This window comes from Natrix helvetica, assembly GCF_964273705.1.
Source record: "Natrix helvetica genome assembly, chromosome: 6".
NCBI lineage: Eukaryota > Metazoa > Chordata > Lepidosauria > Squamata > Natricidae > Natrix > Natrix helvetica.
Window position 1 is genome coordinate 49502316 of NC_138553.1, and position 15935 is coordinate 49518250.

Genomic DNA, 15935 nt, shown 5'->3' on the forward strand with positions numbered 1-15935 from the left:
TTAGGACCTGAAATTATTTTATAATTGGAAGTGTTAACATCAATATAGATTAGATTATTCCCCCTTCATATTGCTACAGAATATTTTATACATACACAAAATTAAAGTTATTTAACACTACTTGATAGTTCTAGAATAATACTGAACTGTACATGTTATATGAGGAATTTAATTTAATACAAAATTTTGCAGAATGGAATTTGATAATATTTGATGTTACTATATGATGGATTTTCTTTGTATCAGGTTTTTAGACAATGGGTATATCTAGAAATCTGCGGATTAGCATATGGATCCAAAGGTGATATTATTGAATAATAACTACCAAATAATACATTGTAATTTTGGTCCTAGATTAACATGTGTGAATGGAAAAATGTTTCCACTAATGTAAAATGGTTCTCCTCGATGCCCTTCATGTGCTGGTAGAACCCCCAGTATCAGTTCTTTTTCATTTTGGAAGGCCCGAAGCTTTTAGATTGAAGCTGTAGATTCTGACCTGATTAATAGACTGACAGGTAGAACAGGTTCAGTTTTATAAAATTTGAGCATCTGTATTTTGCTCAGTTGAATCATAATCATTTTTTTCTCATTAGTACCCCATAAGGACAAAGTGAAAACAGAATTTTAGAAATGTCTGTAAATTTATTAAAAAGAAAAAAACCTGAGATATCACTGTCAGACCTGCAAGCCATCTTTTCTTTTGGTTTGGATTTCAGATCTGCTACACTTTCTACTGTGGGAAAATGGGAGGGGGGGATATAGGGAGCTGAGTGATGTGTAGCCATAATAACATTCTTCTTAGAAAATCAAGGTCGATTTTTTCTCTGCACCTGGCCAGATGTGGATGGGAGGAATCTGTCTTCATGGCAGTGAAAGATTGGACCATGTGATGAACTTGTGGGTGTTGGGGCAGGATCTTGAACTTTCAACTGGGTGGGAAAACCTGGAAGTTTTCATATTCAGATTTTCCCAGATGTGCCAACATGACATCTCTAATAAAGTGGAATTTTAAGGAAACACAAGCCTCGGAGTTTTATTTCGTTGGGGGTGTTTTTTTGGAACCCTGACAATCACATTGGCATAAGCATTCAGACCCTTTACAACAATACTTGAAATTTAGCTCTGGTGCCCTCCATTTCTCTTAATAGCTGCTGACACATTCCTACACCTTGATTGGAGTCCACCTCTGGTAAATTAAATTGATTGGACATGAGTTGGAAAGACATACACCTCTCTATAGAAGACCTCACCATTGACAATGTATATTGTAACAGAGCAAAAGCCATGAGGTCAAATGATCTTTCAGCAGAGCTCAGAGACAGGATTATTGCAAGGCATAGATCTGGAGAAGGCTACAGTAAAATTTCTTGCTGCACTGAAGGTTCCTAAAAGCACAATGTCCTCCATAATTCTCAAATGGAGGAAGTTTGGCACAGCCAGGACTTTTCCAAGAGCTGGTCACCCAGTTAAACTGAGCAAGAAGTAAGAAAAGTACCAAGAATCTGATGGTCACTCTGACTGAGTTCCAGAGATTCTGTGGAGATGGACAGAATTCTAGAAGGACAACAATCATTGCAACCCTCCAGGGATCTGGGCTTTATTACAGAGTGGTTTGATGGAAGCCTCTCCTCAGTGCAAAACACATGAAAGCCTGCTTGGAGTTTGCAAAAAAAGCATCTGAAGGACTCTGAGAATGTGAGGAACAAGATTCTCTGGTTTCATGAAACCAAGATTGAACTGTTTGGCTTCAATTCTAAATATTATGTCTAGAGGGTACCGGGCATCACTCATCACCTGCCCATCATCAGCCCAACAGTGAAGCATGGTGGTGGCAGCCTCTTGCTGTGGGGTGTTTTTCAGCAGCACGGACTGGAAGCCTGGTCAGGATTGAGGGAAGCTGAATGGAGCAAAGTACAGGGATATGCTCAATGAAAGCCTGTTCCACAGTGGTCAGGACCTCAGACTGGGCTGAAGGTTCACTTTCCAACATGACAACGATCCTAAGCACGCAGACAAGGCAATACAGGAATGGCTTAGGTACAACTTTGTGAATGTCCCAGAATGGCCCAACCAGAGCTCCCCTATGATTTATTTTTTTTATTTTAAAACAAACAAAAACATACATATAACATAAAAATATCATCAGTTACATATCTATGTAGCATGTTGTTTGGTCACAAACATTCGTGCGTCACCGCTTACAGTTGCAAATAAAACCAATAGTTATCAACCCAATATACAGTAATACATTGATTATCATTGTAAATCATATATTCAGTTTACTCTTATAATTTCTTCCTTTTAAACATGTATTCTAAAGATTAAATTCATATATATGTTAGCTATGTTACATCATTGTAAGTCTATTTAATAATAACCAGTGACGTGCAGGCAGGGGAGGCAGAGCCTCACCACTGTCAATCATGAAAAGGAAAAAATATATAAACGGAAAAGGCGAGTGCTGAAGTGAGGTTAGCTAGCTCACCGTGAATGACTGCCTGTTTAAAAAAGCCTCTAAAGCTCTGAGCTCTGCCGCGAGGGAAAGAAAGCGCTTAGGTTAGTGGGGTGTCTGGGGAGAGGAGAGAATGCTCAGGCATTCTCTCCTCCTCTCGCCCACACCCCGCTGACTAAAGTGCTTTCTTTCACCTGCCTGAGCTCTTCCGCGGGCGAAAGAAAGCGTTTTAGTCGGGTGTCCGGGGAGAGGAGAGAATTCGCAGGCATTCTCTCCTCCTCTCGCCCACACCCCACTGTCTAAAGCGCTTCCTTTCGCCCGGGTGAGCTCTTCCGCGGGCGAAAGAAAGCGTTTTAGTCGGGTGTCCCGGGAGAGGAGAGAATGCGCAGGCATTCTCTCCTCCTCTCGCCCAAACCCCGCTGACTAAAGCGCTTCCTTTCACCCGCGTGAGCTCTTCTGCGGGCGAAAGAAAGCGCTTTAGTCAGTGAGGTGTCGGAGACGAGGAGAGATTCGACACCTCACTGACTAAAGCGCTTTCTTTCGCCCACGGGACAGCTTAGGCGGGCGAAAGAAAGCGCTTTAGTCAGTAGGGTGTCGGGGGAGAGGAGGAGAGATGGTTCCGCCCCAGGCGCCTGATGGATCCGGATAGGTTCCAGACGGAGCTTGGGCCACTTCCTTGGGCCACTTCCTGTCGACCTGACCCGCTCCCGGATGGAGGACCTGGTAGCCGCATGGAATAGTGCAGCCGCCAGGGCCTTAGACCGGGTTGCGCCTTTGCGGCCTCTCCTGTGGCAAAGATCCACCCTGGCCCCTTGGTTTACCGAGGAGCTGAGGGTGATGAAACGCCACAAGAGACGCCTAGAGAACAGATGGAGATCCTCTCGCTCCGAATCTGACCGAACACAGGTAAGAACCTATTTAAGGACATACCTTGTGGCATTGAGAGTGGCCAAACGTCGATATTGTGCCACTCTCATTGCATCCGCAGACAACCGCCCTGCCGCCCTGTTTCGGTTGACCCGTTCCCTCCTGTCACAGAGGCCGCAGGAAGCCCCCTTGCAGGGCAGGGCAGAGGAATTTGGGGAATATCTGCAGGATAAAATCGCTCAGATACGGAGGGAATGGGTCTCCTTCAGTGATCCAGGGGAGACGTCCGAGGCCAGTCTTGAGAGACCATTCTGGGAGGAGTTTGACTCTGTTGCCACCAATGATTTGGACAGGTTGCGTGGGCGACTGCGAGCCACCACATGTTTATTGGACCCATGTCCCTCCTGGCTTGTACTGGCATCCTGGGAGGTTACACGAGGCTGGCTCTTGGGACTAGTGAACGCTTCATTGAGCGAGGGGTTCCTACCAGCCGCCTTGAAAGAGGCGGTTGTGAGGCCCTTACTCAAGAAGCCTTCTCTGGACCCAACTGAGCTAGCAAATTATCGTCCTGTCTCCAACCTTCCCTTTCTAGCGAAGGTTGTAGAGAGTGTGGTTGCTATACAGTTCCCACGTCACCTGGAGGAAACTGATTATCTAGACCCGCGCCAGTCCGGCTTCCGACCCGGGCACAGCACAGAGACGGCCTTGGTCGCGTTGGTAGATGATCTCTGGAGAGCCAGGAATAGGGGTTGTTCCTCTATCCTGGTTCTATTAGATCTCTCAGCGGCTTTCGATACCATCGACCATGGTATCCTATTGCGCCAGCTGGAGGGGCTGGGGGTAAGAGGCACCGTTTTACGGTGGTTCTGCTCCTACCTCTCTGACCGGACGCAATGTCTGTTGGCAGGGGAGCAGAGGTCGACCCTAAGGTCGCTCACTTGTGGGGTGCCACAGAGGTCGGTCCTCTCGCCCCTCCTGTTCAACACATACATGAAACCGCTGGGTGAGATCATCCGTGGTTTTGGGGTGGGATACCATCTGTACACTGACGACACGTAGCTGTACATCTCCACCCCGAACCACCCCAACGAGGCCGTTGACATGATGTCCCGGTGTTTGGAAGCCGTACGGGTCTGGATGGGAGACAACAGACTTAAACTCAACCCCTCCAAGACGGAGTGGCTGTGGCTACCGGCCCCCCGGTTCAACCAGCTGATTCCATCGTTGGCCATCGGGGGCGAGCAACTGGCCCCCGTGGAGCGGGCGTGCAATTTGGGTGTCCTCCTAGATGCCCGGCTGTCTATGGATGACCATGTGGCAGCCGTGGCAAGGGGGGCGTTCCACCAGGTTCGCCTGGTGCGCCAATTGCGCCCCCTATTGGACCGGGATGCCCTTCGCACAGTCACTCATGCAGTGGTGACATCCCGTCTGGATTACTCTAATGCTCTCTACATGGGGCTTCCCTTGAGATGCATCCGGAGACTGCAGTTGGTCCAGAACGCGGCTGCGCGGGCAGTTATGGGGAGTACGAGGTACTCCCATGTGACACCTCTCCTGCGCGAGCTGCACTGGCTTCCTGTAGCCTTCCGGGTGCGTTTCAAGGTGTTGATCACCATCTTTAAAGCGCTCCATGGCACAGGACCTAGTTATTTGCGGGATCGTATCCTGCCCCATACATCCCTGCGACCAATTCGCTCTCACAGAGAGGGACTCCTCCAGGTGCCGTCCACTAAGCAATACCAGAGGGTGGCGCCGAGGGGCAGGGCCTTCTCTGTGATGGGCCCAGCCCTCTGGAATGACCTCCCCCCCGACATTAGGACAACTACCGATCTCCGCTCCTTCCGCACGAAACTCAAGACCCACCTGTTCCAACTAGCTGGCCTGGCTTGAATTACAACTACATTTTCTAATCCCCCCTGGACAATTTTAAATTTAAACTAACTGTTTTTTGGGTATTTTAATTGTTTTAAATTTTATTGTGTTGTTTTTAACTTATGATTATTTATTTATGAATTGTACAATGTTTTGATTACCTCCTCCTTGTCATTTATTTGTATATTGAGTTGTACGCCGCCCCGAGTCCCTTTGTGGAGAGGGTGCGGCCTATAAATTGAATTAATAAATGATAAAATAAATAAATAAATATCCTCTCCCCTGACAACCCACTGACTAAAGCGCTTTCTTTCACCCGCGGCACAGCTCAGGCAGGTCGACGCTCAGAGCCCCTGGAGCCCGTGCTCCCTCACAGCTCCTGTCGTCCTGTCTGGCAGGCGCCACCCGCCCGGGAAGCAGCTGAACTGGGAAGTCCCGGCCGGTAGTTTGGCTTCCAGAGCGGGCGGTGCGGGCGCCGGTGGACTCCTCTGGGCTCCCGCCTTCCCAAAGCGCATCCCTGTTTTTGCGGAAAGCAAAAGAATGGAGAAGAAACGGGGAAGCTTCGGGTGGGAAATGAGGCCATGGAAGAGAGTTTTGCCCTTTGCTGGTGAACATGGATCGGTCTTGCGCCCATCCTGGAGAGATCCCACCCTGGGCTGGCTTTCAGAGACGTGAAAGGCTCTTTCCTCAGGCGGGCATCTTTTCCAATGAAATAGATCGAGAAAGGAAGATCATTTTATTACATTTGAACGTTTTGACTAAAACGGATTCTCTCATTCAAGGAGGGAACCCAAAGACCATCTTTCTGTCCCTTTTATCAAAGAAAATGCCATTGGACAGGGCAAAAATAACTCCTCCTTTGCCCTGGAAATCAGCTACATGGAATTAAACACTATAATCCAACTTCTCTGTGTGTGTGTGTGTGTGTGTGTTTGTGTGTTTGAGAGGGGGGAGGGGGGAGAGAGGGAGGAAGGAGGGGAAGGTAAAAAAAAAAGAAAAAGAAGGAAGAAAACTTATTTAAATAAGTTTAAAGCTGTTGCTTTAAATCGGAACTGAGCATGCCTGGCTATGGAATTCTGGGAGTTGAAGTCCACAAGTCTAAAAAAATTGCTGCCTCACTAGCCATAAACTTCACCGCACGTTACTGATAATAACATACACTATATTGCCAAAAGTATTCGCTCACAACTGATTCTGATTATGTGAATGGGTGAATGAATACTTTTGGCAATATAGTGTATCTATATTTCTACATAGTAAACTACTATATTTTTATACTATTCAGTGTCTCTGTATGCTGGTTTGTGCGTGTTATTCCATATCACTCTCATTACGCTTCTCTGCATACTCGCTCTCCTAACGGGGAGCTTAATTACTTAACACTGGTTATGGGCCCAGTGTACCCTGCGTACCAAGAGTGTGCCAGACGTAGCTGAAAAAAGCGTTGGTTTTGATACGGATTACCGTATACAGGTAGCTGTTTAGTTTATAAGTGTTTACTGATATGGAGAAGATGGCACACGCACCATCAGCAAATTTATCACTGATAACCCGTTTGGATGGAACAAACTATGTTTCCTGGTCAATGAAGTGCAGCTTACTTCTACATACTGAAGGATTGTGGGATGCTGTACAGAATTCACCGGACGTGACTTCTTGGAATCCAGATGACGAGGATGATGCCAAGAAGATAGCAGAGTTTCAAAGATGCAACGAACGGGCATTGTGTTTAATTGGTCTAACGTTGACTGACCAACAATTAGTTCATATTCGTGGGGAGAATTCTGCAGCAAGATGTTGGGAGAATTTGAAGAAGATATATATATGTGACACTGTAGGTGCACATATACATCTTACCCGCAAACTGCTTAGGGCACCTCTTCTGAAGAGTGGAGACATGTTAGCTCATTTAAACTTTATAAAAGGAGTTTTCCAAGAGCTACATGAAAAAGAACTTATTTTCTCAGAGTTACATCAAATTTACACCATTCTGTCATCACTGGATGAGAGTTATGATGATTTTGTATCATCCCTCGAGGTCCTAACCCGAAATGAACTAACATTGACTGACATAACTGCATGCCTGTTGGAAGAGTCCAGAAGAAGGTTGGAAAGAGAGCAACTGAGAGAGAAACCACCACAACGTGAAGAGTCACCTTCAACTGCCTATACTGTTAGAAAATGTTTTTCTTGTAGGGCAAAGGGGCATATAGCTAGATTCTGTAAAAATGCAAAACAACAGAATACTAGAAAGGCTAAGAAAAATGATAATGTCAACTTAGGTATGTCTACTTTGACTATCTCTAGAAATGCACCAATAAGCCATGATTCATGGGTGGAGCATCACAGTGGAGCATCACAGTGCATTACTAGAAATAAGAATTGTTTTATAAAAATGTCTGCCAGCAAGCAACATGTATCTTTGGCAAATGGTTGGAGGGTGAAAGCATCTGGTGAAGGTATGGCAAGGTGTTCATTTGTAAATGAGCATTTATCCATGTTGTATATACCTAAACTGAAATTTAATTTATTATCAGTAAGAGCTCTAGTTAACATTGGCTATGTAGTAACCTTTAGGGGAGATAAATGTCTTATAGAGAAAGCAGGTAAAATGGTTACTGCTAATTTAAAGAATGGTTTGTATGTAATGGCTGATGAAAGTGTAGTTAATTCTGTGTATACAAATGCTAAACTACATGATGAATGCATACATCTGCTATATAGGCGTATGGGGCACATTAATTTCAAAACACTGCAACAAACTGTAAAGTTGTCAGAGGGAGTGAAATTAAAACCTTTCAGTAAGTATTTAAATTGTAATGTATGTAGTAAGAAAAAGAGCAGGGTTACTCCAGCAAACAGATATAATGGGTTTAAAACGAAGGAACCTCTAGAAGTAGTATTTGCTTATCTGATTGGACCTATAAAACCCAGTTTGGGAGGTGTCTGTTATGTTTTGAGTATCATGGATCATTACTCAAGATATGGTTTCTGCTATTTAATGAAAGACAAGACAGAAACATTTCAACAATTTTTTAATTGGCTGAGGTTTGCAGAAAGAAAGATAAAAGCTAAGTTTATTACTGTAGTTACTGATAATGGGACGGAGTTTACAAATTATAAGTTCCAAACTATGTTAAAAACAGCTGGTATTGAGCATAAACGTTCTGCTCCTTATAGACCTCAACATAATTCATTTGTAGAAAGGAGAGGGCAAACGTTACAAGCTATGATAGAACCATGTTAGCCGATTCAGGATTGCCTGAAACATTATGGGGTGAAGCCATGATGTGTGCTAATCATTTACTGAACAACGTTGTAAATGCTTCTACTGGAGAGGTACCATTTACTCGTTGGCATGGTAGGAAACCTTATTTGAGCTACTTGCACATGTTTGGAATTCCTGCATGGGTTCATATTCCTGCACAGTTATGACTCAAATCATAGATCTTATAGGTTCTGGGAACGTGGGACAATTAAAATCTATCACAGTGCAAATGCAAAGTTTTTAGAGCATGTTGGTTGGGGTAAACTGGAAATAAGCAATGATGAGGTAGTAATTGAAACCCGAGTAGACCAAAAGAATGTATCAGGAATACCAGAAATGTGTGATGAAGGGAAGGAGTCTACTCAGGAGGAGGAAGTGAAAAGTCAGGATGAAATGATAAAACAGGAGGACGTTCAGAATAATCCACCTATGAGCCCTGAGTTACCCAGAAGGTCAACCCGTGTAACGTGGCCACCAAATAAGGTATCAGGCATCTGTTGCATGTAAGGTGGATAAGGTACCTGCTACATACCACAAGCTGACTATGTATCCAACTGAGGATAAAAAAGTAAGGCAAGCTGACATGAACAGTGAGTTTAAGTTATTGCAGGATTTAGGAGTGCTTGACAAGACTAATTTACCTTCAAGTAAATATGCAAGGGGAGGCAAATGGGTATATAAGCGTAAAGCTGGAGTGAATGGGAATTATGTAAAACATTATGGATGGAAATTATGTAAACCCCGATGAGTTAGATGATGTTAATATAAAAGGTTCTATGCGTGATAAGGGATGCATTATGCAATGTATCTTGAACGTACATTATATACTGTATTGTGTGTTAAAGAAAAAATATAAATCGTTATTGTGATGTTTATGGATTGAAAATGTGAAGTTGTGTGTAAATACATTGACAACCCAAGAGGGGAGAGTGTTAGGGATGTAACCCTTGGCTTGGCTTGGCAATGTATATAAGCCATGATTGTAACAAATGTATCTGTTACTTTACATGCTTAATAGATGTAATTGGTTTGTTACCTCAAGCAGCTATAAGAGGGAGCCAGAATGGCTGTTAGTTCCCTGTTTTGTTAGAAGCTGGTTGGTGTATAATGAGGTATTGTGGTTTGCAACGGTTATCTACTTTGTGTGTTAAACTGAGACTATTTGATAACTGAATTACTGAACCGTGTATGACTTGGACTGTTAACCGGACTCTGAATACTTCTATATTTCTACGTAGTAAACTACTATATTTTTATACTATTCAGTGTCTCTGTATGCTGGTTTGTGCATGTTATTCCATATCACTCTCATTACTCTTCTCTGCATACTCGCTCTCCTAATGGGGAGCTTAATTACTTAACAAGAGTAAATGTAATTTTGGCAGTGGTGGATACCAAAAACTCTGGCAAAATTAAAAAATGCCTGTGTTATATCCAAATATGTGGAAAATGATGTTCAATTTATTGATACCTTTCCCTACCACATATCTTGTAGAATCAGGCTTTAGTGCTGTTAATCATATTATGAGCAAACAGAAAAACCGTCTGAATATCACCGAAAGAGGAGACCTTCGTTTGTTCCTTACGAAAATCGAACCAGATATCAAATATTTAGTCTCGCAACATCAGCCTCAAAGATCTCATTAATCACTAGTAAAGCTAATTTCAATTTACTTTATTGTTTTCTAATTAAACTTTATAAAGTTAAAGACATTATAAACATGCATAAAGTAGAAATAAAAAGATAAATGTATGTACATTTCTTTTTTAAAAAAACATCCTCCTTTCTAAAAAATATTCTGCACTTGCGCAAAAACTGGTAGGTGGTAAGGAAATTTTTCCATCAAGAAAGATCCATTAGTGGGCGGTAGGTAGAAAAAGGTTGACTACCACTGCTCTACCATTTAAAGTAACAGATACATTTGTTACAATCATGTCTTATATATATTGCCAAGCCAAGACTAGGGTTACATCCCTAACAATAGGTATAGCAATCTTGGTAATATATTCATCTTTACTACTGCTATTCTTCCCATCAGTGATAATTGTAGGTTTTTCCATCTTTCCAGATCTATTTCTATTTGTTTTCTCACCTTATAATAGTTATCCTCCTTTAGTGTTACACACCTTGATGTCAATTGAATACCCAAATATTTAACTTTTTTCACCACCTGTATGTCCAGCTTCCCCATCAAGTCTCTTTTCTGTTTTTTTCTGTCATATTTTTCACCAGAATTTTTGTTTTATCTGTATTAATCTTCAAGCCCGCTGCTTCTCGTTTTGGCCCTGTTTCTATTGGATCCTCCATAATAAACTCCAAATCATCAGCAAAGTAATTTATATTCTTTCTTGACACTCATACCTTTTACCTCTTTATTTTGTCGTATTTCTCTATTCAAAATCTCTAGTGTCAGTATAAATAATGGCGATAGTGGACATCCTTGTCTAGTTCCCTTCGTAATCACTATCTTTCCTGTCATATCACCATTTACCATTACCTTTGCCGATTGGTATTATATATTGTTTTAATCATATTTATAAATCCATCACCAAATCCCATCATTTGAAGTTGCATTATCATAAATTGCCAGTTCACTTATCAGAGGCCTTTTGAGTGTCCAGAAACAACAATGCCATTTGCTTTTCTGGGCGCCATAGTATTCTAGCGTATTCAATACAATTTGCATATTATCTCTGATCTGTCTCTTGGGGAGAAATCTATTTTGCTCTATGTGTATATATTCATTTAAAAGTCTTCATTTTTTCTGCCATTATTGATGTAAAAATTTTATAATCTGAATTTAATAGCGAAATAGGTCTGTTCTTTACTTGTTGTGGGTCTGACTCTTCTTTTAGTATAAGTGTTATATATACCTCCGTCCATGTTCTAGCGTCTTTGCCTCCCTTAATAAGTCATTGAATAGTTCCAACATTACATTGCTTAATACTTCTTGTAATGTTTTGTACAGTTCTGCCGGTAATCCATCTGGTCCTGGTGTTTTCCCCTCCAATTGCCTTTTGATACCTTCTTTTACCTCCATTGTAATTCTTTCTTCTAGTGCCTTCTTACATTTTATGGGATTTTGGTTATTCTAGTTTTCTCTAAAAATTGTCTTATTTTCCCTTCTGGAACGCTCTCATGCTGATACAACTTATTGTAGAAGTTCTCAATTATTTTCCCTTTTTTCATTTAAATGTTGTATATTCCCTTCTTCATCCACCAGTTGATTTATCAGCCTTTTTTCTCTTTCCTTTTTCATCTTGTAAGCCAGCCAACATCCTGGTTTAGCTGCATTTTCAAAAAAAAATTGTTTTGCCAATTTTATTTTATTTGCCAAGTCCTCATTTTCTATCATATTTAATCTATGTTTTGGCAGTTCCATCATATTTTTTATTTTTTTATTTAGTGGGTTTTTCTGCAGCTTCGTCTCCAAACTTTTGAACTCTGATTCCAACTTCTTCTGAGTTTGTCTGTTCTGTCTATTCTTTTTCCCTAAGTATGTCATTGTAAGGCCTCTGATATATGCTTTATAAGTGTCCCATACATTCTGTAATGATGTGTCTTCCTTTCTATTTTCCTGGAAGAAATACATCAATTCTTTTTCCATATATTGCTGGAAACTTTTCTTTCAAATTTCAAATATTTTTGAATTTAAAGTCCATCTCCATCTCTTTGAATTTAAAGTCATTGTTATTGGATTATGATCTGCCCATGTGCTTATATTTATGTCTATATTAATTGTTTTGAGTGTTAGCTCTGTTGACATCCACATCATATCAATTCTTGACCACGACAAATGTCTGTTTGAGTAGAATCTTTATTGTCTGTCTTTCGGGTGTCTTATTCTCCAAACACCTTGCAAATTTAATTCTTCCACCATCGTGAAAAATGTTTTCTCGGCTTCCTGTTCATCTTTGTAGATTTATAGTCTATTCCACTATTTACGATTGCATTAAAGTCTTTTGAGATTTGCGTTCGAAGCCAGGAATATGTTGAATTAATTGTCTGCATTGCTATCTAGTAGTAAATGGTGCCCATTAAAAGCTGCCTAAGAAGGGTTGACCTTGAACCATTGTTGACAACCCCGAATTAATGAAAGTCCTCTAGAAAAAAGAAATAAGACCAGCTGTGTAAACATTACCTTGCCCTCCCTTGCTACATTATAATGGGCTACTAAGAATGTCTTCCTGATAATGTGGGGGTTTTTTTTCCTACGGGGAGGAGAAGTTTGGATAACCCAGATAAATTATACTAAAGGTTCCTTTTTTCTTCTTCTGTTCATTTGGCTATTTTTGGGTTATTTTTTACATACCCAATTTTTATCTTTTTCCTTTGGGAGATGGAAAAATCCAAATTCTATCTAAGACTCCTGAACATAGAAGGAGAAAATTTAGCAGAGAAGATTGCAGAAATTCTCTCAGCGGCTGCAGAAATGAGTAAGGAATATATTCTAGGCGGAATGGACGAGTTATTTAGAGTATATACAAGATATGCAATTAGAAACAACTTGTTCAGAGAGGTACATATAAGATTTGTCAAAAAAACTCTAAAAAAATGAAATATTGCAAGCAGCAAGAAGTACCACAATAAAATACATGTCTAGAGAGATAATGGTATTGAAGCAAGTCCCAAGGAAGGTTAGAGAAATAAGAAAGGAATACCACTTTCTGACTAAGAGTCTGATCAAAACAGGGGTGAGTTTTAGATGGCTTGTTCCAGAAGGGATTTAGAAACTGGAAAGAACAAAGGTACAGACTAGATCAGTGATGGCGAACCTTTTTTGGCTCGCGTGCCACAAGTGGGGGGAGCGCAGGGGGGTTGAGTGCGGGCGTGCCACACCCATAATGCAATGCGCGACCCCCCCAGTGGCATGGGAGCAAAACGCGCGACCCCCCCATTTTTACATTTTTTTTGCCCTCCCCATGCTCCAGGGGCTTTATAGGAGCCTGGTGAGGGCGAAAAGAGCCTCCCCCGACCCCCCGGAGGCTTCAGGGACTGTCCCTGAAGCCTTCAGAACGCTTAAAACCACCCTCCGAGCAAACCGGAAGTGACTTCCGGGTTGCTCGGAGGGTCATTTTAAGCGCTCCGAAGGCATCAGGGAAGCCTCGGATGGTCCCTGAAGCCTTCGGAACGCTTAAAACCACCCTCCGAGCAACCCAGAAGTCACTTCCGGTTTGCTCGGAGGGTGGTTTTAAGCGTTCCGAAGGCTTCAGGGACGGTCCCTGAAGCCTCTGGGGGGGGGGGCGGGGGAGGCTCTTTTCACCCTCCCCAGGCTCCTATAAAGCCTGGGGAGGGCGAAAAATAGCTTTTAAAAAGGTGAACTCAGCTGGCCAGCGCGCGCATGCCATAGGTTCGCCATCACGGGACTAGATACACTAGAGAAAGCAGAATTATTTTATGAACAACAAATAGTAGCACAAGAGAGAATGCTGGTAAGAGAAGAGGGAGGAGCTAAATGACAGGAAGTAAGGGAAAAGACCAAAGGGAGATGGAGAAAGAACAGGAAGAGAAAGCGCTAAGTGAAGGAGCAAGGGCTAAAGAGACACAGGAGCAGAGGGAGCTAAGAATGACTAAATCAACTAAACCTATAAACTAATGACACACAGGAAGAAATAAAAGTAATCTCCATTAATAAAAAATTGATTAAATTTGGCAATAAAAAGAAGAAGAACATTTAACAAATTAGAGAAATTGAAATTGGACATTATATGCTTACAGGAAGTACATATTAGAAAGCAACCCAGAAAATATTTGGATTCTCAAAAGTTACCAAGAAAATCAAAGGCATAGAGTGAAAGTCAAGAGATTCCAATTTGCTTTCTAACATCCTTAAGCAGTTCTCAAGATCTATCACTTCCTTTCTTCTAGCTAACGGCTCCGTCTGTTCGCTGCTGGCCCAAGGGTGGGAAAGCTTTGTAACACCTGGTCCCCCCTTTCTTCTGCCACTCTCTCTTTAAAAAGCTTTAACTGGAGGTTAAAAAGTTAATTTACAGGAATGTTGCACTTTCAAGCACTCTTATTATCTCACCCAGAAGATCACCACGCTGATTTCCGTGCTTTGTCTTGCATTTCAGCTGCGGTAGCTCGCATTGGCTGCCTTTCCTGCTTTGAGTCCGGAGGCAAATGCAGGCGTTTTAGGGTAACTGGTTCAGATTAATGATGGGTGCAGAGTCCAGAGATCATGTGGCGTCACCTTTTGTGACTTTTTGACAAGCAAAGTGACAGCGTTCTAAATACCATGTATGAAATCAATCAGAGACCAAGGCAGAATCATCCTTAAAGTTCCAATTTATTCATACAGGCAAGTTAGCACGTCTATGGAATTCCAACTCTAATGTTCTTCCTGGAATTCCACCCAGTTGAAAGTTCATGATCTATCCCTACACCCCATAATCCATCACATGTTCCAATCATCATCTTCCACGCTGGCATCTACACCCCTCTGCTTCCGGTCAGGTGTCGAGGTGCGGACACAAAAGATGACCTTGAGCTTCTATAAAAGAATGACAACAATACATTCCACAATTCTACTCCTTTCTATTCCCCCCTCCAACTGCTACACTAATGAAACACTTAGGAAATTATAAGAAAGTGTGGCAGGCCAAAGATCCTAAAAGAAACATAACTACAGGCCTGACAGGCGGCCTCTCCTCAGAAGAAAAACGTTTCCTGAAAAGAGAATAACATAAAAGTTATCATAACAAAATTAACCACCTCTCCTCCCCCCAAGGGGACCATTTGACTTATCGGGAAACTTCTCATGAAGTTGCTTTACTAACTTCTCCACTTTTTGGTTCCCACTGTTCACCCAAGTAGCTTCAGACCAAGGGTAACCCTTCCAACGCACTAAGTACTGTAAGCAATCCCTATTCAGCCTGGAGTCTACAATTTTTTCCACCTCAGATTGTGTTTCCCCTTCTATTTCTACAGGAAAAGACTGAGCTTGGGTGGATGCTCTCATGCTAGACCCAATTACTGGTTTGAACAAGCTACAATGAAAATCTGGGTCAATTTCCCCTAGACTTCTGGGTAGACTGAGTTGAACTGTAACTGGGTTAACTATCTTCACTATTGGGAATGGACCTAGAAATTTTGGACCCAATTCCTTACTGGGCATTCCTAATCTTATGTATTTGGTAGATACAAAAACTTTGTCCCCCAAAAGGAAGGGGTTTTGGAGCGAGCGATGTTGATCAGCTTGCTTCTTGTAGGCTTCTGCCGCAACTGCTAGAGCCTTCTTCGTATTCTCCCATCCTTTCTTTAGCGTGTCCATCCATTCATTCAAAGACATGGAGGAAGGAGGTTCTCTAGGCAACTCAGGCATGGCAACAACTTCCATACCACTGGTAATCTGGAAACCCGCTAATCCGGTGCTGCTGTGGACCTCATCGTTGTATGCCACTTCGGTGAAGGGTAGCAAGTCCAACCAGTTGTCTTGTGGATAGTCCACAAAACACCAGATGTATTGTTCC

General features: G+C 42.2%; 1 protein-coding gene across 2 annotated transcripts in view; it reads left to right on the top strand.

The window, feature by feature from the left end:
• The window catches only part of PPM1H (protein phosphatase, Mg2+/Mn2+ dependent 1H), a 115726-nt gene that overhangs the window by 52177 nt on the left and 47614 nt on the right, over window positions 1-15935 (top strand). The window lies entirely within an intron of this gene.